The sequence below is a fragment of the Manis pentadactyla genome, chromosome 2 (assembly GCF_030020395.1).
Source record: "Manis pentadactyla isolate mManPen7 chromosome 2, mManPen7.hap1, whole genome shotgun sequence".
NCBI classification, from domain to species: domain Eukaryota; kingdom Metazoa; phylum Chordata; class Mammalia; order Pholidota; family Manidae; genus Manis; species Manis pentadactyla.
In genome coordinates, this window is record NC_080020.1 from 137,063,662 (window position 1) to 137,086,582 (window position 22,921).

The window sequence follows — 22,921 nt, forward strand, 5'->3', positions numbered from 1 at the left end:
GGAGCTGAGAGAGAAGCTTTTCACATTGGTTTGAAAATGTAAGCAACAATTTGGGAAAAATTAAAAGATTGAAATGGGTCACTTCATGAGCTCAACACAACTGCTCACATTCTGAATAATCTGGGTGCTAAAACTTTCAAAGAAAATGTCATCTCAAGTAAAAGGAGATAACTCAATTTAATTTGCCTTCATCTTTGGCTCAATCAAATAATCTTCCTAAAATTCACTTCTAGATCTTTTGAATGGAACATGAGCTTTTTAATTGGAACACTACATTTTTTTCATAAAGTTAGAGTGATCTTGGCTAAGTTTTTTTCCCCAAAGAAGCTGTCTCTTTTCAGGACAACGCACTCAGCATATTATAGAGACATGGATCAAAGCACGTTTTCCACGAAACACACAGCTGTTGGAGGGAGATGGAGAAACTAGCACCTTGTTCTTTTACCACGGATTTCTAAGGATGAGTTTGTGAAATCTTAAGTGTCGTAGGAAAGACATGCATACTTATATGCTGGAATTATATTATTAATTAATAAAGGCTTCTCTAATAGGAGAATCCATTTCATGTCTAACTAATAAAGTGACAATCCATGGGGGTGTCTCTCAAAGTATTTAGAGGGGAGGTAGAACATTTTGTTTCAAACCATCTTATTTGCAAAACGCCTAAAGCACGCAAGGCACGGCCACCAGGGCAAAGGCTTTTCCAGAGTTCAAGGTTTTAAAACAGCTGTTGTTGATGAAGGAAGTCATTAAAATCACCTTGAAAACAAAGACAGTTTTATTTGAGCCAGAATTTGGACCTACACCCAGAAGACGTAACCCCCATGAGTGGAGTAGAAGATTTCTGCCAAAGAGCCCAAGTCATACAAAGGGTTTATGTCCTCCAGGTGACAGGAAGGAGAGACAGAACCTCAAAGGGGCACATTTCATTTACATAAGACATGTTATACAAAGAAGAGTTGGGGACAATACACATCCTGGCAGTCACCTTGCTCTGAAGGAAATTAAGAGGAAAGGTAAGCATTTTGTTTATCCTTTAAGAGGAATGTGGATGCAGTCTGTTTAACCTTCAACTTAACTGATGCTTTTCTTTTCTTTGAGCTTTTCATGAGTGGCTATTTTGAGACTCCCAGAGTTACTGAAACCTTCAAAACTTAGACCTTAGACATATTTTTGGTGGTCCCTATTTCACACTGAACAAGTACTGCTGACACTGGCTTATTATGGATAGTCTGCTAATCAAATAGGCAAGTTTCAGGTTAAAATGCAACCACTTAGGGCCCAGTCTCCTGCTGTCTAAAATGCGATGACATACAATTTCACAGGATAAAAAAGATGGTAAATTTAAGCCCAACATGGGAAAATATCTTCTACATTTGTGCATTTTTTACAACAGAATATTTGAGGGAAAAACATGTATACTGTTCTTAGTTGGTGGATCATGAAACAAACTAGTTCAATGAGTTATGATGATATTTTAAGAATAGATCAACCCAAACGAAGGGAGGAACTATTCACAGAACACTTTCTGACTGTGAGTCATGCTTAGAAACCCCTGACCCAATCAAATGCATATATTTATTTCCAACATCTGCATTTATATTTTACATGTAAAGCCGTAATGCATTTTGAATTGATTTTTACATAAAAGGTCAGATAGGAAATCTAATTTTTTTTCTAAATAAGTAATTGTTTGGTCCAATATACTGTATCTGATAATTGAGATTATAATGTATTAAATTACCACAAACACTTGAATATGTTTCTAAAGTCCCTTTCTGTTCTGATTTTTGGTCTGAAAATTGCCAGAAAAATGCCATTTTAATTGTTAGATGGTAAATTGTTAGATGGTAAATTGGTATGTTTAATGTCCAGTAAGGTGGAGGGGAGGGGAAGGAAAGGGGGAGAGAAAGGAGGAGAGGAAGGGGGGCGGGTTACCCTTCTTCAAATTTGGATGTTATTTTACAAAACACAAACTATCTTGTATATTCCAGTAAATGTATTGTTCCAGGTAAAACTTAGAATAATTTTGTCAAGGTCCAAAAAATACCAATAGAATTCTATAAATTTGAATGTATTAAGTTACATTTTTAGATTCTCTTAAGTTGTATTAAATATATATATGAATTAAATCCAAGTCTTCTTACCCAGGAGAGTGTTGTGTCTCTTCACTTATTTAAGAATTTTATGTCTCAAAGTGCTATTTCTGACTTCACAGTGACTCTACACATTCATTTTAAGTTTACTGCTAAAATCTTTATTTTTCTATTGAAAATAAGTAGAAGATTTCTTTTTTTTTTTTTTTTACTTTACTGGTCATTGATGCTATGTCAGGAAGATATTGATTTCTGTGTATTGGCATGCTAACCAACCATTCAATTTGAGCCTGTTATTGATTAAAGTAGTTTTAATAAGTTGATTCCCTTGGGCTTCTCAGGTAGACAATTAAGTTGCCTGTAAAGACAGATAATATTGTCTCTTACCTTGTGGTATGCAGCTCATATTTTTCTCATATTTTTTCACTGTCTAAAATTTCCAAATCAATAATGAAACATACCAGTGATTGTAGGCATTTCTCTTATTCTTGGTTTTGGTGAGAGTGCCCATATATTTTCATTGCTAAATATAATTTAATTACTGACTTCAAATAGGTTATGAGATTATTAAGGAAATAGCATTCTGTTCCTAGTTCTAGAAGAATTTTTTAAAGTTCAAAAATGAATATTATCAAACACCCTTTTATGGTTATCAAAAAGTCATATAGCTTTTCTCTCTTGACCTATTTATTCATTCAAGAGCTATAGAGCAGCAGCTTCATTTATATTAAATTATCCTTACCCTTTAACAATAAAATATACATAGACATGGTAGATTACTGGAATAGATTACTGGACAATACATTAATATTTTATCAAAGTTTTGCATCTAGGAGACTCATGTTTGTTTAAATAGTGGCACTTGTTCCTTAAAGATTTCATGATCATGATTTGTAAAATTAGCTGGCTGTCACAACACTACTGAAGACAGAGCTTTGATCTTTTAAAATGCCAAGAGCTCCTCCATGGTTTTCTATTTCTTATCAAATCCATTTCAGGATTTGCACCTTCCTAGCAAAACATTAGTGTTTTCAAGCTCACATAGGATAAAGCTGTGTTTCTATCCATTTCTTTTTTGTCTTTCTAAGTAAATTTTCCTTTTTTTTTAAACACTGTTGTTTGGTAACTGAAGATTGATTAAAGTTACATATTGTTAGAAAAAGCATAAAACCTAAATGTGATTTATTCCCACCAGGAGGTTTAAACATTTTAACAGTAAGGTAATAACAAAGGGCCACATGGTGGAAAATATGCCAGGAAGCTGCTCAGGCTGAGAGTGGGGGTTGAGGGAGGTGGGGGGTGGGAATTGGTAAGGCCCTGGCTATACCTGTTTGAGTTTTTTAAACCTACCAATGAAATTAAGACAAATGTAAGAGAAGGCCCAATGTGGATATAATTGGCTTAGGCGACATCCGGGAAAGAATGTGAACCCTGTAGTACTCAGCCAATGAAGAACCAGGGGAGGGACTCATGTGCTAGGGAATAAATTACTTGGTGCCAATGGCCCCAGGTGTGTCTGCTCACCAGACACCCGATCTTGCGAGACCGTCATTAAAGCCTCGCTCCGCTGTTCTCTTTGTCTCCGTGTCCACTTACTGAGTTTGGACCAGTGAGTGTGTTTCTCACATATTTTCACTCTGAACTGTACATCTAAAAGTATAAAATGACCTCCTGTTCTCATTCAAACCTCTGTCTCGAGTGTGAGTCGGCATTTTACCAGAAAAACAAGGCCACTGTTACTAGTATGACAGTAAGAGAGTTATGCTAGGAATTAGGGCTTCCAGGTGTGGGAGGGCTTAAGGGACTGAAGGTCTAGAAAGGGAAGTGGAGGATCAGAGAAACCGCTACTCACCAGCTTTCCTGAAACACCAAGGCAAATGTACACATGGAGCTTGCAGATCTAGCCTCCAAAGTGGGACCATAAAAGGTGAACCCATGGTAAGGTCTAGGGAAACTTCTGCCTCAGGGGAGATGCTGCCTCTGAGTGACTGCTGCCTGGGCAAGTCTACAACCAAGTGCCTTGTGGCGGCCTGGGGATATGGTTGGTCAGCAGAGCCAGCAGTCAGGAGGCTGAGTTCAACCCTGAGCAGTGGAGAATAAAGACAGCTAGGGTCTACCAGTTGTCTCTGTTTGTCTATCATTATATCTGACCATGACAACCTTCTAATATTAGTAACTTCTACTTCTAAGGTAAATGATTTCCACCTTCAAAATTTTGTGCATTTCTCATTTGGTCAACTGTAAGCAGAACAATACAGAGAATGAAGTTCTGGGAAATGTAGTTCTCTGTCTTCACCAAGTTCGTGTTACACAAACCAACATACATTGAGTTATATTTTGTCTGGTACTAATTTGTAATTGTTACTTGCATCTTGATGTATCTTCCCAATATGGCTTGGAGCATACTTTGATCCTCGTGTAAATATATTTTTTTCTGATTTTAAAATAGTAAGTTCTCTAGATAATCCTTCTAAGAATAGTAGAAGACTGTGTAACTAATATGTTGATATAGGGAAAGTAAAATGGTGCAAATACTTGATCAACTCATAGGAAGTTATGAAAAGAGGAAAGAGGAACATAAAGCAGGTGGATTGAATAAAAAGCAACTAGTAGTAAGGTTGTAGATATAAACACAACCATCTTAGTAATTAAATTAAATACTCCATGGAAAAGATGGTCAGCTTTAAACCCAACTATAAGCTGTTTATAAGAGACAGACTTTAAATATCAAGACATAGAAGACTGAAGGTAAAAGGATGGAAAAACGTATGCCAGGAAAAACAAACCAAAACAAAGCTGGTGTACCTATACTGACATTAGACAAAGTCAACTGTATGGCAAGAAGTGTTACTAGGGATAAACAGCTGAAAAGTATAAAGGGGTCAGTCCACTAATAAGATATAATGAATCTTAATCTGTATGTATCTAATAACAGGGTTTCAAAACATATGGAATACAGAATTGATAAGACATAAAAGATAAACAGATGAATTTACAACCATAAGAGGAGACATTAGCATATTTATGTCAAATGTGTTACAAAAATATAACAAAGAGAGACTTGGATTAAAGATGGCAGCGTGAGAGGAGAAACAGAGGCTTCCTCCTAAAACTGGATACAATTAGAAAATTTAATTGGCACAACTAATCCTGAGAGTGCAACAGGAAAGAGGACGCGTCAGACTGCACACACCTGGAGAAAAGAGCAGACCTCAGCGAACGGGGTAACGTACCAGAGCTGTGGCTCTGTGGAACCTGAGCTTCTCCCCCACCCCAGCTCACCGGCAGGAGGAAGAGAAATGGAGCAGGGAGGGAGTGGAAGGCTTGGGACTGCTGAATATCTAGCTCTGGAGATCTGCGTTGGGAGCACAAACCTACATTTCATGGTGCTTTCATGAGACTCGCATGACTATCAGGCTGGAAAGTCAATACAGGCAGAGTTCCTGGGGACACTGGGATTCCGGCTGCTTGTGGAAAGCAGGGATCCATATCTGGCTGCTCTGGGACAAAAACTTATACCTGTGTGCCCAGCCCACTGGCTCAGGCAGTGGAGACAGGCACAGCAGCCAGGAGGTGGGGAACAGCTCTTTCCTACCCCCAGTACCACTCCCCTGTGACCCCCAACATTCCTTCAGGGGCTCAGCAGCTCCAGAATAGAGCTTCTGGACACTAAAGGGCTCCATATACAAACATGAAACACCAAAGGAACCTTGTCCAGTGAAAAACTGTTAATACAACTCCCAAGAAAGATTTAAATGATATGGACCTCGTGACTCTTCCTGAAAGGGAGTTCAAAATAAAAATCATCAACATCCTAATGGAGGTACGGAAAGACATCCAAGAACTCAGGAATGAATTTAGGTCAGAGATCCAATCGTTAAAGAACGCGATGGACGGTATTAAAAGCAGGTTGGATATGGTGGAGGAGACAATAAATGAAATAGAAGCTAGAGAAGAGGAATACAAAGAAGCTGAGGCACAGAGAGAAAAAAGGATCTCTAAAAATGAAAGAATATTGAGAGAACTGTGTGACAAATCCAAGCAGAACAATATTCGCATTATAGGGATACCAAAAGAAGAAGAGAGAGAAAAAGGGATAGAAAGTGTCTTTGAGGAGGTAGTTGCTGAAAACTTCCCCAATCTGGGGAAGGAGATACTCTCTCAGGCCATGGAGATCCACAGATCCCCCTACACAAGGGAACCAAGGAAGACAACACAAAGACACATAGTAATTAAAATGGGAAAGATCAAGGATAAGGACAGGCTGTTAAAAGCAGCCAGAGGCAGAAATAAGATCACATACAAAGGAAAGCTCATCAGACTAACAACAGACTTCTCAGCAGAAACCTTACAGGCCAGAAGGGAGTGGCATGATGTATTTAATGCCATGAAGCAGAAGGGCCTGGAACCAAGTGTACTTTATCCGGCGAGATTATTAATTAAATTTGAAGGAGGGATTAAACAATTTCCAGATAAGCAAAAGCTGAGAGAGTTTACCTCCCACAAACCATCTCTACAGTCTATTATGGAGGGACTGCTACAAATGGAAGTGTTCCTAAGGTTGAATGGCTGTCACCAAAGGTAATAAAACCACAGTAATTAAAGTAGAACAGCTAATTATGAAGCAAATGCAAAATTAACTATCCCCAAAGTCAATCAAGGGATAGACAAAAAGTACAGAATTTGGTACCTAATATATAAAGAATGAAGGAGGAAGAAAAAGGAGGAGAAACAGAAAAGAACCTTTAGATTGTGTTTGTAACAGCATACTAAGTGAGTTAAGTTAGACTCTTAGATAGTAAGGAAAGTAACCTGGAACCTTTGGTAACCGCGAATCTAAAGCCTGAAATGGCAATAAGTACATACCTATCGATAACCACCTAAATGTAAATGGATGGAACGCACCAATCAAAAGGCACAGAGTCACTGAATGGATAAAAAAACAAGACCCATCTATATGCTGCTTACAAGAGACTCACCTCAAACCCATAGAAATGCCCAGACGAAAAGTCAAGGGATGGAAAAAGATATTTCATGCAAACAATAGGGAGAAAAAAGCAGGAGTTGCAGTACTAGTATGAGACAAAATAGACTTCAAAACAAAGAAAGTAACAAGAGATAAAGAAGGACATTACATAATGATAAAGGGCTCAGTCCAACAAGAGGATATAACCATTATAAATATCTATGCTCCCAACACAGGAGCACCAGCATATGTGAAACAAATACTAACAGAACTAAAGGAAGAAATAGACTGCAATGCATTCATTTTAGGAAACTTCAACACACCATTCACTCCAAAGGACAGATCTACCAGACAGAAAATAAGTAAGGACACAAAGGCACTGAACAACACACTAGAACAGATGGACCTAATAGACATCTATAGAACTCTATATCCAAAAGCAACAGGATACCATTCTTCTCAAGTGCACATGGAACATTCTCCAGAATAGACCACATACTAGGCCACAAAAAGAGCCTCAGTAAATTCAAAAAGATTGAAATTCTACCAACCAACTTTTCAGATCACAAAGGTATAAAACTAGAAATAAATTGTACCAAGAAAGGGAAAAGGCTCACAAACACATGGAGGCTTAATAACACGCTTCTAAATAGTCAATGGATCAATGACCAAATTAAAATGGACATCCAGCAATATATGGAAATAAATGACAACAACAACACAAAGCCCCAACTTCTGTGGGACACAGCAAAAGCAGTCTTAAGAGGAAAGTATATAGCAATCCAGGCATATTTAAAGAAGGAAGAACAAACCCAAATGAATAGTTTAATGTCACAGTTATCAAAATAGGAAAAAGAAGAACAAATGAGGCCTAAGGTCAGCAGAAGGAGGGACATAATAAAGATCAGAGAAGAAATAAACAAAATTGAGAAGAAAAAAAATAGAAAAAATCAATGAAACCAAGAGCTGGTTCTTCGAGAAGATAAACAAAATAGATAAGCCTCTAGCCAGACTTATTAAGAGAAAAAGAGAATCAACACACATCAAGAGAATCAGAAATGAGAAAGGAAACATCATGAAGGACCCAACAGAAAGACAAAGAATTATTAGAGAATACTATGAAAACCTATATGCTAACAAGCTGGAAAACCTAGAAGAAATGGACAACTTCCTAGAAAAATACAACCTTCCAAGACTGACCAAGGAAGAAACACAAAATCTAAACAAACCAATTACAAGCAAAGAAATTGAAGCGGTAATCAAAAAACTACCCAAGAAAAAAACCCTGGGCCAGATGGATTTACCTCGGAATTTTATCAGACATACAGAGAAGATATAATACCCACTCTCCTTAAAGTTTTCCAAAAAAGAGAAGAGGAGGGAATACTCCCAAACTCATTCTATGAAGCCAACATCACCCAAATACCAAAACCAGGCAAAGATCCCACCAAAAAAGAAAATTACAGACCAATATCCCTGATGAACGTAGATCCAAAAATACTCAATAAAATATTAGCAAACCAAATTCAAAAATATATCAAAAAGATCATACACCATGACCAAGTGGGATTCATCCCAGGGATGCAAGGATGGTACAACATTCGAAAATCCATCAACATCATCCACTACATCAACAAAAAGAAAGACATAAACCACATGATCATCTCTATAGATGCTGAAAAAGCATTTGACAAAATTCAACATCCATTCATGATAAAAACTCTCAGCAAAATGGGTATAGAGGGCAAGTACCTCAACATAATAAAGGCCATATATGATAAACCCACAGCCAACATCATACTGAAGAACGAGAAGCTGAAAGCTTTTCCTCTGAGATGGGGAACAAGACAGGGATGCCCACTCTCCCCACTGTTATTTAACATAGTACTGGAGGTCCTAGCCATGGCAATCAGACAAAACAAAGAAATACAAGGAATCCAGATTGGTAAAGAAGAAGTTAAACTGTCACTATTTGCAGATGACATGATACTGTACATAAAAAATCCTAAAAACTCCACTCCAAAACTACTAGAACTCATATCGTAATACAGGAAAATTGCAGGATACAAAATTAACACACAGAAATCTGTGGCTTTCCTATACACTAACAATGAGCCAATAGAAAGAGAAATCAGGAAAACAATTCCATTCACAATTGCATCAAAAAGAATAAAATACCTAGGAATAAACCTAACCAAAGAAGTGAAAGACCTATACCCTGACAACTATAAGACACTCTTAAGAGAAGTTAAAGAGGACACTAACAAATGGAAACTCATCCCATGCTCTTGGTTAGGAAGAATTAATAGCGTCAAAATGGCCATCCTGCCCAAAGCAATATACAGATTTGATGCAATCCCTATCAAATTACCAACAACATTCTTCAATGAACTGGAACAAATAATTCAAAAATTCATATGGAAACACCAAAGACCCTGAATAGCCAAAGCAATCCTGAGAAAGAAGAATAAAGTAGGGGGGATCTCACTCCCCAACTTCAAGCTCTACTACAAAGCCATAGTAATCAAGACAATTTGGTACTGGCACAAGAACAGAGCCACAGACCAGTGGAACAGATTAGAGACTCCAGACATTAACCCGAACATACATGGTCAACTAATATTCAATAAAGGGGCCATGGACATACAATGGCGAAATGACAGTCTCTTCAACAGATTGTGCTGGCAAAACTGGACAGCTACATGTAAGAGAATGAAACTGGATCACTGTCTAACCCCATACACAATAGTAAATTCAAAATATATCAAAGACTTGAATGTAAGTCATGAAACCATAAAATTCTTAGAAAAAAACATAGGCAAAAATTTCTTGGACATAAACATTAGCAACTTCTTTATGAACATATCTCCCTGGGCAAGGAAAACAAAAGCAAAAATGAACAAGTGGGACTATATCAAGCTGAAAAGCTGCTGTACAGCAAAGGACACCATCAATAGAACAAAAAGGTACCCTACAGTATGGGAGAATATTTTCGTAAATGACAGATCCGATAAAGGCTTGACATCCAAAATATATAAAGAGCTCACGCTCCTCAACAAACAGAAAGCAAATAATCCAATTAAAAAATGGGCAGAGTAGCTAAACAGACAGTTCTCCAAAGAAGAATTTCAGATGGCCAACAGACACATGAAAAGATGCTCCACATTGCTAATTATCAGAGAAATGCAAATTAAAACCACAATGAGATATCACCTCACACTGGTAAGGATGGCCACCATTCAAAAGACAAACAACAACAAATGTTGGTGAGGTTGCAGAGAAAGGGGAACCCTCCTACACTGTTGGTGGGAATGTAAATTAGTTCAACCATTGTGGAAAGCAGTATGGAGGTTCCTCAAAATGCTCAAAATAGACTTACCATTTGACCCAGGAATTCCACTTCTAGGAATTTACCCTAAGTATGCAGCACTCCAGTTTGAAAAAGACAGATGCACCCCTATGTTTATGGCAGCACTATTTACAATAGCCAAGAAATGGAAGCAACCTAAGTGTGCATCAGTAGATGAATGGATAAAGAAAAGGTGGTACATATACACAATGGAATATTATTCAGCCATAAGAAGAAAACAAATCCTACCATTTGCAACAACATGGATGGAGCTAGAGGGTATTATGCTCAGTGAAATAAGCCAAGCGGAGAATAACAAATACCAAATGATTTCACTTATCTGTGGAGTATAAGAACAAAAGAAAAACTGAAGGAACAAAACAGCAGCAGAATCACAGAACCCAAGAATGGACTAACCGTTACCAAAGGGAAAGAGACTGGGGAGAATGGGAGGGTAGGGAGGGATAAGGGCGGGGAAGAAGAAAGGAGGAGGTATTATGATTAGCATGTATAATGTGGGGGGTGGGGGAAAGGGGAGGGCTTTGCAACACAGAGAAGACAAGTAGTGATTCTACAACATCTTACTATGCTGATGGACAGTGACTGTAATGGGGTTTGTTGGGGGGACTTGGGGTAGGGGAGAGCCTAGTAAACATAATGTTCTTCAAAAAAATAAAAATAAATAAATTAATTATTTTTTTAAAAAGTAAACATATATATATATATATATATATATATATATATATATGAAGCGAAATTGAATAACTTGGCCTAAATGACATATAGAATACTGCACTATGAACCCACACATACACATTCTTTTAAATTGCCCATGAAGCATTTACCAAACTGATCATGGCCAGTCAGTAAAACAAGCTTCAAAAACATGTCAAAAAATTAACATAATAGAATGCTTTCTTATCAAAATGGAAATAAGCTAAGGGGGAAAAAAAACTGGAAAATTCCCAACTGTTTGAGAACTTAGTAGATTGTAGAGTTTTAAATAACCCATGAGTAACAGAAGAAATCAGAAGGGACATTAGAAAATATTTGAAAATAATTGATTATGAATACATGACATATCAAAACCTGTGGTATATAGCTGACATTGTGCTTACAAGAAAAATCCATAGCCTGAAATTCGTATATCACAAAAGAATACAGGCTGAAAGTCAGCCATCTTCATATCCAGAAGCTGGAAAAGAATAGAAAATTTAAAAAGCAGCAAAAGGAATAAATGAAAGCAGGGTCTGAAGTCAATGAAATAGAAAACAAATATAAAACAGAGAAAATTAATGAAGCAAAAAGCTCATTCTTTGAAAATATTAATAAGTTGATCAAGAAAAGGGAAAGAAAGACTACATATATAACCAATTTCAGGAAAAGAGAAACCCATCAATGGTACACAAGATTTTCAAACAATGAAAAAGAAGGGATAACTCCCAACTCACTTTTGAGGACAGCATAAAATTGCTACCAAAATTTGTCAAGGATTTCACAAGAAAGGAAAATTATGGGCCAATCTCTCTTGTGAATGCAGGTGCAAAACATCCTGTATAAAGGATAAGTGACATTTAGCAGCATATAAAAATGATAGGACACAGGCCAAGTTTAGGTTCATTACAGGATAAGATTTTACATTTGAAAGTCAATCTATACAATTTACTGCATTAACATAAAAAGGTGAAAAATCATGTGATCATCTAGATGCAGAAAAATAAAATATTTTATCAGATTGAATATCCATCCATGACTTTAAAAAAGCACAGAGTTTTGAAAATGAAGAATAGGATGGCCCATCCTTAATCTAATAAAAGGCATCAACAAAAACCATCATGTATACCCCTTAATGATGAAATTTTAAACTTTCCCCATGATCGGGAATGAGAAAGGCTGTCCATTGTCCCACATTTCATCACTACACTGAAGACAAGAAAAAATAAGCCAAGAGAATTACAAAGAAATAAACTTATTATTTGCTGATGACATGATTGTGTAGTTAGATAAGCCAAAGAAATTTACAAAGTATTCAAATTAATAATCAAATTTGGCAAGGTTATGGAATACAGAGGCAATATGCCAAAAACTCAATTGTATTTTTAAATACCAACAATAACACAAAGTAACACCTGAAATTTAAAAAATATATAATTTACATGGCATAAAAATGATAATATATCGAAGGGGCGGAAGATGGCGGCGTGAGTAGAGCAGCGGAAATCTCCTCCCAAAACAACATATATCTATGAAAATATAACTAAGACAGCCCTTCCTAGAATAAAGACCAGAGGACACAGGACAATATCCAGACCACATCCGCACCTGAGAGAACCCAGCAGCACCTCGCGAACGGGGTAAGATACAAGCCCCGGCCCGGGGGGAGCCGAGCGCCCCTCCCCCCATCTCCCGGCGGGAGAAGAGCAGGCAGAGCGGGAGGGAGACGGAGCCCAGGACTGCCGAACACCCAGCCCCAGCCATCCGGGCCAGAGTGTAGGGCCCTCGATACTAGGAAAACAGGGCAGCAAGAACAGTGAGCGGGCACTGGAGGCCGGGTGCCGGAGGACATAAGAAAAGCGCGTGACCATTTTTTTTTTTTTTTTTTGCTTTTTTCCTGTTTTGTTTTGGCAAGCGCTTTTTGGAAGTCTTAAAGGGATAGGGACCCCAATACTAGGGAAACAGGGCAGCAAGAACAGTGAGCGGGCACCGGTGGCCTGGTGCAGGAGGACACCAGAAAAGCGAGCACACATTTTTTTCAATTTTTTTTTTTTTTTTTTGCTGTTTTGTTTTGGCAAGCGCTTTTTGGTAGTCTTAAAGGGATAGAGACCCCAATACTAGGGAAACCGGGCAGCAAGACCAGTGAGCAGAGACCTGAGGCTGGCACCAGAGAATAAAGAAAAACGAGCAACCACAATTATTTTTTTAATTAAAAAAAATTTTTTTTTTTTAATTTAAAAAATTTTTTTTTTTTTTTTTTGGTGGTCATTGTTTTGTTTTGGCGGGTGCTATTTGAAAGTCTTAAAGGGGCAGGCGGGACACTTAATCCAGAGGTAGGCAATCTGGGGATCTCTGGGCACCCTAACCCCTAGGCTGCAGGGAGCAGGGAGGACCTTTACGGAGATAAATAGCCTCCCAGCCACTCCTGCTCCAACGCGACTCCACCACTTTGGAGTAGCTGCCCGAGCCAGGCCACGCCCACAGAAAAAGCGGAGATAAACTCCAGAGCAGCCGGACAGGAAGCAGAAACCCTGTCTGCGCGCAGCTGCCCAGCACAAGCCACTAGAGGACGCTGTTCTCCCAGGAGAGGAGGGCCACAAACCAACAAGAAAGGAAGTTCCTCCAGCCGTCACTCATCCCAGCTCTGCAAACTATTCCTATCACCATGAAAAGGCAAAGCTACAGGCAAAGATCACAGAGACAACAACAGAGAAGGAGACAGACCTAACCAGTCTTCCTGAAAAAGAATTCAAAATAAGAATCATAAACATGCTGACAGAGATGCAGAGAAATACGCAAGAGAAATGGGATGAAGTCCGGAGGGAGATCACAGATGCCAGAAAGGAGATCACAGAAATGAAACAAACTCTGGAAGGGTTTATAAGCAGAATGGATAGAATGCAAGAGGCCATTGATGGAATTGAAATCAGAGAACAGGAATGCATAGAAGCTGACATAGAGAGAGACAAAAGGAACTCCAGGAATGAAACAATATTAAGAGAACTGTGTAACCAATCCAAAAGGAACAATATCCGTATTATAGGGGTCCCAGAAGAAGAAGAGAGAGGAAAAGGGATGGAAAGTATCATAGAAGAAATAATTGCTGAAAACTTCCCCAAACTGGGGGAGGAAATAATTGAACAGACCACGGAAATACAAAGAACCCCCAACAGAAAGGATCCAAGAAGGACAACACCAAGACACATAATAATTAAAATGGCAAAGATCAAGGACAAGGAAAGAGTTTTAAAGACAGCTAGAGAGAAAAAGGTCACCTATAAAGGGAAACCCATCAGGCTAACATCAGATTTCTCAACAGAAACCCTACAGGCCAGAAGAGAATGGCATGATATATTTAATACAATGAAACAGAAGGGCCTTGAACCAAGGATACTGTATCCAGCACGACTATCATTCAAATATGATGGTGGGATTAAACAATTCCCAGACAAACAAAAGCTGAGGGAATTTGCTTTCCACAAACCACCTCTACAGAACATCTTACAGGGACTGCTCTAGATGGGAGCACTCCTAGAAAGAGCACAGCACAAAACACCCAACATATGAAAAATCGAGGAGGAGGAACAAGAAGGGAGAGAAGAAAAGAATCCCCAGACAGTGTATATAACAGCTCAATAAGTGAGCTAAGTTAGGCAGTAAGATACTAAAGAGGCTAACCTTGAACCTTTGGTAACCACGAATTTAAAGCCCGCAATGGCAATAAGTGCATATCTTTCAATAGTCACCCTAAATGTTAATGGGTTGAATGCACCAATCAAAAGACACAGAGTAACAGAATGGATAAAAAAGCAAGACCCATCTATATGCTGCTTACAAGAAACTCACCTCAAACCCAAAGACATGTACAGACTAAAAGTCAAGGGATGGAAAAAAATATTTCAGGCAAACAACAGTGAGAAGAAAGCAGGGGTTGCAGTACTAATATCAGACAAAATAGACTTCAAAACAAAGAAAGTAACAAGAGATAAAGAAGGACACTACATAATTATAAAGGGCTCAGTCAAACAAGAGGATATAACCACTCTAAATATATATGCACCCAACACAGGAGCACCAGCATATGTGAAACAAATACTAACAGAACTAAAGGGGGATATAGACTGCAATGCATTCATTCTAGGAGACTTCAACACACCAGTCACCCCAAAGGATAGATCCACTGGGCAGAAAATAAGTAAGGACACGGAAGCACTGAACAACACAGTAGAGCAGATGGACCTAATAGACATCTATAGAACTCTACATCCAAAAGCAACAGGATATACATTCTTCTCAAGTGCACATGGAACATTCTCCAGAATAGACCACATACTAAGCCACAAAAAGAGCCTCAGAAAATTCCAAAAGATTGAAATCCTACCAACCAACTTTTCAGACCACAAAGGCAAAAAACTAGAAATAAACTGTACAAAGAAAGCAAAGAGGCTCACAAACACATGGAGGCTTAACAACACGCTCCTAAACAATCAATGGATCAATGACCAAATCAAAACGGAGATCCAGCAATATATGGAAACAAATGACAACAACAACACTAAGCCCCAACTTCTGTGGGACACAGCAAAAGCAGTTTTAAGAGGAAAGTATATGGCAATCCAAGCATATTTAAAAAAGGAAGAGCAATCCCAAATGAATGGTCTAATGTCACAATTATCGAAATTGGAAAAAGAAGAACAGATGAGGCCTAAGGTCAGCAGAAGGAGGGACATAATAAAGATCAGAGAAGAAATAAATAAAATTGGGAAGAATAAAACAATAGCAAAAATCAATGAAACCAAGAGCTGGTTCTTCAAGAAAATAAACAAAATAGATAAGCCTCTAGCCAGACTTATTAAGAAGAAAAGAGAGTCAACACAAATAAACAGTATCAGAAACGAGATAGGAAAAATCACGACAGACACAACGGAAATGCAAAGAATTATTGGAGAATACTATGAAAACCTATATGCTAACAAGCTGGGAAACCTAGGAGAAATGGACAACTTCCTAGAAAAATACAACCTTCCAAGATTGACCCAGGAAGAAACAGAAAATCTAAACAGACCAATTACCAGCAACGAAATTGAAGCGGTAATCAAAAAACTACCAAAGAACAAAATCCCCAGGCCAGACGGATTTACCTCGGAATTTTATCAGACATACAGGGAACACATAATACCCATTCTCCTTAAAGTTTTCCAAAAAATAGAGGAGGAGGGGATACTCCCAAACTCATTCTATGAAGCTAACATCACTCTAATACCAAAACCAGGCAAAGACACCACCAAAAAAGAAAACTACAGACCAATATCCCTGATGAACGAAGATGCAAAAAGACTCAACAAAATATTAGCAAAACGAATTCAAAAATACAACAAAAAGATCATACACCATGACCAAGTGGGATTCATCCCAGGGATGCAAGGATGGTACAACATTCAAAAGTCCATCAACATCATCCACCACATCAACAAAAAGAAAGACAAAAACCACATGATCATCTCCATAGATGGTCAAAAAGCATTGGACAAAGTTCAACATCCATTCATGATAAAAACTCTCAGCAAAATGGGAATAGAGGGCAAGTACCTCAACATAATAAAGGCCATCTATGATAAACCCACAGGCAACATTATATTGAACAGCGAGAAGCTGAAAGCATTTCCTCTGAGATCGGGAACTAGACAGGGATGCCCACTCACTCCACTGTTATTTAACATAGTACTGGAGGTCCTAGCCATGGCAATCAGACAAAACAAAGAAATACAAGGAATCCAGATTGGTAAAGAAGAAGTTAAACTGTCACTATTTGCAGATGACATGATACTGTACATAAAAAACCCTAAAGACTCCACCCCAAAACTACTAGAACTGATATCGGAAAACAGCAAAGTTGCAGGATACAAAATCAACACACAGAAATCTGTGGCTTTCCTATATACTAACAATGAACCAACAGAAAGAGAAATCAGGAAAACAACTCCATTCACAATTGCATCAAAAAAAATAAAATACCTAGGAATAAACCTAACCAAAGAAGTGAAAGACTTATACTCTGAAAACTACAAGTCACTCTTAAGAGAAATTAAAGGGGACACTAACAGATGGAAACTCATCCCATGCTCGTGGCTAGGAAGAATTCATATCGTCAAAATGGCCATCCTGCCCAAAGCAATATACAGATTTGATGCAATCCCTATGAAACTACCAGCAATATTCTTCAATGAACTGGAACAAATAATTCAAAAATTCATATGGAAACACCAAAGACCCCGAATAGCCAAAGCAATCCTGAGAAAGAAGAATAAAGTAGGGGGGATCTCACTCCCCAACTTCAAGCTCTACTATAAAGCCATAGTAATCAAGACAATCTGGTACTGGCACAAGGGCAGAGCCACAGACCAATGGAACAGACTAGAGAATCCAGACATTAACCCAGACATATATGGTCAATTAATATTTGATAAAGGAGCCATGGACATACAATGGCGAAATGACAGTCTCTTCAACAGATAGTGCTGGCAAAACTGGACAGCTACTTGTAGGAGAATGAAACTGGACCATTGTCTAACCCCATATACAAAAGTAAACTCAAAATGGATCAGAGACCTGTATGTAAGCCATGAAACCATTAAACTCTTGGAAGAAAACATAGGCAAAAACCTCTTAGACATAAACATGAGTGACCTTTTCTTGAACATATCTCCCCGGGCAAGGAAAACAACAGCAAAAATGAGTAAGTGGGACTATATTAAGCTGAAAAGCTTCTGTACAGCAAAAGACACCATCAATAGAACAAAAAGGATCCCTACAGTATGGGAGAATATATTTGACAATGACACATCCGATAAAGGCTTGACGTCCAGAATATATAAAGAGCTCACACGCCTCAACAAACAAAAAACAAATAACCCAATTAAAAAATGGGCAGAGGAACTGAACAGACAGTTCTCCAAAAAAGAAATACAGATGGCCAACAGACACATGAAAAGATGCTCCACATCGCTAATTATCAGAGAAATGCAAATTAAAACTACAGTGAGGTATCACCTCACACCAGTAAGGATGGCTGCCATCCAAAAGACAAACAACAACAAATGTTGGCGAGGCTGTGGAGAAAGGGGAACCCTCCTACACTGCTGGTGGGAATGTAAACTTGTTCAACCATTGTGGAAAGCAGTATGGAGGTACATCAAAATGCTCAAAACAGACTTACCATTTGACCCAGGAATTGCACTCCTAGGAATTTACCCTAAGAATGCAGCAATCAAGTATGAGAAAGATCAGTGCACCCCTATGTTTATCGCAGCACTATTTACAATAGCCAAGAATTGGAAGCAACCTAAATGTCCATCGATAGATGAATGGATAAAGAAGATGTGGTACATATACACAATGGAATACTACTCAGCCATAAGAAAAGGGCAAATCCAACCATTTGCAGCAACATGGATGGAGCTGGAGGGTATTTTGCTCAGTGAAACAAGCCAAGCAGAGAAAGAGAAATACCAAATGATTTCACTCATCTGTGGAGTATAAGAACAAAGGAAAAACTGAAGGAACAAAACAGCAGCAGAATCACAGAACTCAAGAATGGACTAACAGGTACCAAAGGGAAAGGGACTGGGGAGGATGGGTGGGTAGGGAGGGATAAGGGGGGGAGAAGTAGGGGGGTATTAAGATTAGCATCCATAGCGGGGTGGAAGAAAGGGGAGGGCTGTACAACACAGAGAAGACAAGTAGTGATTCTACAACAGGTTGCTACGCTGATGGACAGTGACTGTAAAGGAGTATATAGGGGGGACCTGGTATAGGGGAGAGCCTAGAAAACAAAGTATTCGTCATGTAAGTGTAGATTAATGATTTAAAAAAAAAATGCAGTTCCTATGTGGTGACCTCTAATGAGTTCTACACAATGATATAAAGGACATATAAAAGTGTAGGCAAAGGGTCTGTTTGCGTTTATACAGAAGATCAAAGCCTAATTGGGCTACCCCGAAAATGAACTAAGATACGATATGAAAAAGAACTTCCAACATCCGCACTCTCTGGAAGACTCATGCCAGAAGTTGATCATCAAAAAACCCCAACAAAGATCCACGCACTGCTACAGCTGTAGATGCACTCATCCCACCAGATCCTGGACTTGCCATGGGAATGAAGGAGATATCTAAGCTGGCCTGTGCATACAGTAAAACAACAAATTTGACTGGATCTATACTGTTGGAACTCAACCAAGAATTAGTTGAAGTGCAAATTGTAGCGCTCCAAAATCTTACAACTACAGGCTATTTACTGTTAAAAGAACATAAGGGATGTGAACATTCCCCAGGAATGGGTTGTTTTAATTTGTCTGATTTCTCGCAGACTGTTCAAGTTCAGTTGGACAATATCCACCATATCATAGATAAGTTTTCACAAATGCCTAAGGTGCCTAACTGGTTTTCTTGGTTTCACTGGAGATGGCTGGTAATTACAGGTATGCTTTGGTTATGTAACTATACTCCTATTATGTTAATGTGTGTGCGCAATTTAAGTAGTAGCTTAAAACCTATACATGCTGAAGTTACTCTACAAGATATGTCAAAGAAATAATCAATCTTCCCATGTTTTCTTCCACCTGCTACTTCTATAGCTTTTCTTCTTCCTTCCTAATTACAACCCTTAAATAGAATTCGTGCCTCATATCAAATTTACCGAGTATCATAATTCTTCCAAGTGGTAAAGATACCTCAAGACAAATGCTGGGCATAGAAGCTACAGGGCATAAATATGCAAAGAAATAAAAAGCTAACCATTTCAAACAATAAGGCTTCTCTCTCACTTACCAACTTTACATTTCCCTGTAGGGCCCCGGAAGATGACTGGTTAGCCAGAGACGGGTAAGATTCCTCAAGGGAGGAACAACCTAAGACAGGCACAGTCGCAGGGGGGCCATCAGGTGAGAAATTGGGGATCAACAGAGGTGAGGCTTAGAACCTCACCCCCCCGTTCTGAGAGAAATCTTCTGCATACGTGGATGTTTTATTGCCCTGGTCTAACTTGGATTAACACATAGTCTACAGGCACACACCTGATCATCTACATGTGCTCTCTTACAACACTAAACTATGTTTTCTACCTTTATCTTGTATCTACCCACCACTTCAGCATTTTATTTAAAATAATAATAATAAAGAAAGAAATTTGGTATGCACATATAAATCAAGTATAAAAATCAAATGAGTATTCATATTTGAACTGACTGTTTATAGTTCATAACACATGAGCAAAACTGGAAGTTTCTGTGATGACTGCCCTTGTACTGTTCACTATGTAACTTATTCATTATGTAAGAATTTGTTCTCCATGTAAGAACTTGTTTGTTATGCCTCAGAAGATTGGAGACTGACGAAAATTAGACTTGGGGTGGATTAATGATTGTGCATTGAGCATTGACTCCCCTATACAGAATTTTATTGTTGTTAACAACCATTTGATCAATAAATATGAGATATGCCCTCACAAAAAAAAAAAAAAAAAAAAAGGACAGACTTCCAATGGTAAAATAAATAAGTAACCGGGATGTAATGTATAGCATAAGGAATATAGTCAAGATATTGTAACAGCTTGGTAGGGTGATAGCTGGAACCTAGAATTATGTATATAAATGTTTTATCACTGCGTTGTACACTTGAAACTAATGTAATGTAATACTGTGCGTCAACTACCCTTCAATAAAAAATAATTATCAAAAAAAAAAAAGATAATATATCAATTACATGGCAATTTAAAAAAACCAAAAATAGGTAATATCAAAGTATGTGCAAGACTTTGAAAAACTACAAAACATTCTTGAGAGACTAAAGACTTAAATGAATGGAGGGATAGAGTGAGCATCTCCACTGATTAAAAAACCAATATTGTACTGATGCCAATCTTCTCAAATTGATCTGTGGATTGAACCCAGTTCTAAGTAAACCCCCAGGAAGCAGATTCCAAAATTTGCATATGGATATGCAAAATGCTAAACTAGCCAAGAGATTCTTGAGTTAGAAGAATGAATTTGGAGTCCCGCTCTTGGCTTCTTCCTTCAACTTTAAATTTGTTCATGTCAGCTTTTTGTAGACATGACTCATAAATACCACATGCTTACATTTTGTTTTAAGGAACTTTCTGAAAGTTTCGTTTTATTCTGTAGGGTATTATGTCATTTATAAGTTTCATTTAGCTGATAAACTTTTGCTTTATTTTGTTATCTTGTTCTTTGGATTTACCTCCTACGTTTGTTGCTTCCTCCCTCCTTTTATTTTTTAATATTTATTTGTTTGTTTGCTGGTATAAAGGAGGTGCTTTATATTCTCTGGTCTTTTGCAGTTGTATATCCTGGCTTTTACTTCTGGAAATGGTTCTATTGATTATTTTTTGTGTAAGCTCATGAGCAGACCTTCCCTAATTCTCAGGGTGAAGATTTCAGTGTTACTTTTCAATTTACTACCTATTGTTCCATCTCACCCAATACCCCAAGTACGCACATAGACGGACACACGTACACTGATCATAATCCTACCTTCTATCCACTTCTGCATATCTTTAATATGATCGAGCATTTTTTATCCACTCATTCAATTTCACTGAGTTGTACATTCTAAATCGTACCTTTCGAGAATAATTTACTTCCTCAGTCATGCCTGTAATGTTCTCACCCTCAGTCTCCAGCTGTTGCTTTATGTCTCAGCTAGTAGGAGCACATGTACAAGGCACTCACTCCAGCATTTGAACCGAGAAAACCTGAGCATTTCTTAAACATCAGTGAAGTGCCTTATGGGTCGTTTTGGCCACTTCCATTGGCTAAAAATTCAAGTGGGATAAACTAAAAATGACATGAAACACTAGAAAGAATAGACAAATGCAATCATTCACAAGTGTTTAAAAAGAAAAATACTTTCAAAGAAAAATAATTAGTGAAGACTTGGCCTTCGAGATAGCAAACAATACTGTAAGAATATAGTGTTCCAGGAATTTTGAGTCTAGTAGATTAACAAGCGAAACAGAACAAGAATAAGTAAGTAAAGAACAAATAAGTAAATTAACAAGCAAACAAGAACAGTGAAACAGACCCAGGTAGATGTGGAATTTAGTTAATGAAAAGAGGTGGTATCTCAAATATTTGATCCTCTCTGACTCTGCAAGGATCCCCATTTCACAGGCAAGAAAAATGAGGTCCAAGAGTTAAATACTCCTCCCAAAATTCCAGTCCTGGGTGTCTGAGCCCAAAGCCTGTCTTTTGCCATCTGCAGCCTGACCTCTGTGTGGACTCCATGTCTTCTCTGCTCCCTTGGCCCTTGGACACCATACCTCAGGTGTGGCCCTCATGGTTTGCTGCTCAGCTCTGCAGACAAAGGCTGTTCACAGATGGGGGTTTTCAATGTCAAGGTTACACTTTCATCTCTCGCTGTATTTCAGTCATTGAATTCTGTGCTCTGTTCTTGTGTATTCACATAAAATAGCAATTCCCTTGAATTTGCTTTTTTTCAAATTAAGGTATCATTTATATACAATATTATGACGGCTTCACATGAGCAACATTGTGGTTTCAACATTCACCCATATTCTCCAGTCCTCACCCCACCCCTTTTTTGCAGTCAGTGTCCATCACCGTAGTAAGACGCTATAGAGTCATTACTTGTCTCCTCCACATTGTACTGCCTTCCCTGTGACCTACCTATATTGTAAGTGCTAATTAGAGTGCCCCTTACTTCCCTTTTACCTCCCTCCCCCCACCACCCCCATCCCCTCCCTTTTGGTAACCGCTAG

General features: G+C 38.3%; 1 long non-coding RNA gene across 1 annotated transcript in view; it reads left to right on the forward strand.

Moving 5' to 3' along the window:
- Positions 1-456: 456 nt before the first annotated feature.
- Positions 457-22,921, forward strand: part of LOC118918177 (uncharacterized) — a 38,024-nt gene continuing 15,559 nt past the window's right edge. The window contains exon 1 of the long non-coding RNA XR_005027036.2: positions 457-1,016. This is a non-coding gene — a long non-coding RNA (uncharacterized LOC118918177). The remainder of the gene's footprint in view (positions 1,017-22,921) is intronic.